The 3,055-nt window shown below is 37.6% G+C and overlaps 1 protein-coding gene across 4 annotated transcripts in view; it reads left to right on the forward strand.

Annotated features, from left to right (window-relative positions):
• The window catches only part of KIAA1468 (KIAA1468 ortholog), a 102,776-nt gene that overhangs the window by 47,923 nt on the left and 51,798 nt on the right, over window positions 1-3,055 (forward strand). The window lies entirely within an intron of this gene.

Here is a 3,055-nt window from a genome sequence, read left to right on the forward strand (position 1 = left end):
GCGGTAAGGGGCAGAGACACATCAAGGTGACTTTCCAGAAGAAAGGAGAATGGGATTTGATCAAGTAACCAGGATAGATGTCTACTTCAGAGAGTAAAACCATTAAGTACTAAGTGTGAATGTGAACAAAACATCCTAGTAGGTGGGTAGATAAGCTAAGCACCAGTTGGATAAAATTTGGCAGTTGAAGTGTTTTTCTATTTTATAATTTTCTACTTTAATTTTAAAAGGATTTTGCTCATACTTTAATCCTCACCAGAGGATATGTTTATTGATTTTAGAGAGAGGAAGGGACAGAGAAAGACAGACATCGATGTGAGAGGGAAACGTCGCTCTGTTGCCTCTGGTTTGTACCCTAATCGGGGACTGAACCCACAACCTAGGTCAGTGATGGCGAACCTATGACACACGAACTCATTTTTTTGGTTGATTTTTTTAATGGCATTTACATATATAAAATAAATATCAAAAATATAAATCTTTGTTTTACTATGGTTGCAAATATCAAAAAATTTCTATATGTGACATGGCACCAGAGTTAAAGTTAGGGTTTTTCAACATGCTGACACGCCGAGCTCAAAAGGTTCGCCGTCACTGACCTAGGTAGTGCCCTGATCAGAATCAAACGTGACCTTTCGGTGTACAGGATGATGTTCCAACCAACTGAGCCACACCAGCCAGGGCTCTATAAGTATATATCTCTTTCCCATTCTTTCCAAAATATGTATGAAGAAGTAGAAAAACACGTCCTTTGCAGGATCCAGCCAGCATTAATCTATCCAGCATTCCTCACGTGCTAGTCAAATAGAAATAAGAGAATTAAATCACTGTGTCTGTATCATTCATTGCAAACTGAAAATTTTCTAAGAACAATGTGATGGTGCTATATGGGCAAATTAATATTATATTTTCTCCTTGCAAAATATTACTTCCTATCTTGGTAACTTAATAATGAAATATAATTTATTACATTGTCATTTTTAGATTTGTAAGGGCAAAGCCTCTAGATCTATAGCTCATTTTCATACTCTACATGTAAAGCTAATAGCTGCCACCTGGTGGCCAAAAGTACCTTGGTCGAGATATGTCAGGAATTAAACACCATTGTCCACACTTTAATCTTTCACCTTAGAGGAAAATAATTATTTATAAAAATAGTCTAATTAATTGATTATATATAATGAAAATAAGAAATTTAAAAAGCAAAATTTTTAAGTTAGCATAATATATTTGACATATAATCAGTTGTCTCTTCCTTACTTAACAACTCTCAGGCTTCTTTGACCAGATCCTAAGCAAAACTTAATTTTATGCTCAATAATGGTGCTTTGGGCCACTTCTTCATAGCAACCATGATTGACACCACATTTTTAGCTTTGTCAAAAACTAGTCAAACAATCTCTGTCCTATGATTTCCACAAGCAGGAATAGCATTTATTTTTGCCATCACAGGAGCCTGTTTCTAATGCTCTTAATAATCTGTAAGCCATCTGACCTTTTCTATTCTCAGCTATATTTCAAAACTGTATTAACTTTTAGAATTTTGAATCTTCACTGTGCTAAGAAGTTTATTTTTAGGGTCTGAAATTTTTTCAACAAGTTTGCCCATCTCTAGTATATTGATGGTGACTCAGGATTTAAAGTCTTATACAATGTATACTTCTTACAGGTGTTTAAAATGCTTACATTTCACCAAAGATTATTTATTGTAATTACCAAACAATTATGGAACCTATGTGTATTCCTCCTCATTATTTTAAGACACTAGTGGGGAGAAAAAACAATTATCAGATATTAGGAAATTTTCATTGGGGAGCAGGCAGCTCAAGTACTGTGTGTAAAGCTTGGTAATTTCTTTTTCCATTTTCCTTTTGTTCATTTTATTTGCCATCCTAAAGTAGAAGGAAATAAAAGGCAAAAGAAAACTATAAAAATAGGCATAGAAGACAATGATCTATATATATAGCAGGCTAATATGCTAAGTGTCCCTCCAACCGCCTGACTGGTCACTATGACACACACTGACCACTGGGGGCAGACACTCAATGCAGAAGCTGCCGTGATGCACACAGGCCATTTACAAAGAAATGGCACCGGGGACCTGGTGCCCACAAAGCAACATTCAGCTTCCCCCAGGTGGGACACAGGCCCTGCCACCATCCCAGAGCAACAACCCACCAAATTGCAGCCAACACTGCCAAGACCCATGGTGCAAAATGTGGCCCACAGCCCAGCCCAGAAACAGTCGCTGTGGGCGCCGGGTAATGATGGCACATAGCAACACCCAGCTTCCTCACCCTAGCAACTTGGAGTTTCTTCAGCCTTGGAGTTTCTTCAGCCTGGGAACACGACTTGCTTTATAGCCAGGTGCAAACATTTTACACTTTAACCAAATGTTTGTGAAGCGTTTTCCCATTTGATCCTCACAGAAGTCCTGGAGTACGTAGATAGGAGACTTTGTAGAATCCTATTTTCTTTTCATTAGCTGGAAAATGGAGATTTACAAAGTTTAGAAACTTGACCCAACTGAAAAGAAGTAAGAAATGGTGGACCTTGAAAATGACTTCAGGTTTTCTCACTGTGCAGAATATAGTCAAACACTGCTGCACCTAAATATTTTACCTTTTGTTCTCCCTGCATGATCTACAATAATAATCTGCTTTGTGTTGACATTTACTGCTGTCTTGCTGACAATTACCTGAAAGAGAAGTTGGGGTGCTTCACTGGGCTGGAAAAAGTTTAGCTAAATCAGAAAGCAGATCTAATTAAGCAGGCTTATTCTATAGCTATAAAAGGCTAAGTTGAGTCATGCATGTGCAATAAATACAAAGCTCTGACTGGCGCCAGTCACACGTGTATTTTGATCTGTCATTGTCGATTGTGAATTTGGTTGACACTTCTATTATAGAGAAAGGGTGAATAGCGATATTAAAATATTTCTTCTAATTAATTTCCTTTCAATGTGCACAAATCCATGCACTGGGCCACTAGTCCTTATCTAATAAAAGAGAAACATGGTAATTGGCGTACGACCGCTACCCTTCCCATTGGCTAA

The sequence above is a fragment of the Myotis davidii genome, unplaced genomic scaffold (genome assembly GCF_000327345.1).
Source record: "Myotis davidii unplaced genomic scaffold, ASM32734v1 scaffold11, whole genome shotgun sequence".
In the NCBI taxonomy this organism is placed as follows: domain Eukaryota; kingdom Metazoa; phylum Chordata; class Mammalia; order Chiroptera; family Vespertilionidae; genus Myotis; species Myotis davidii.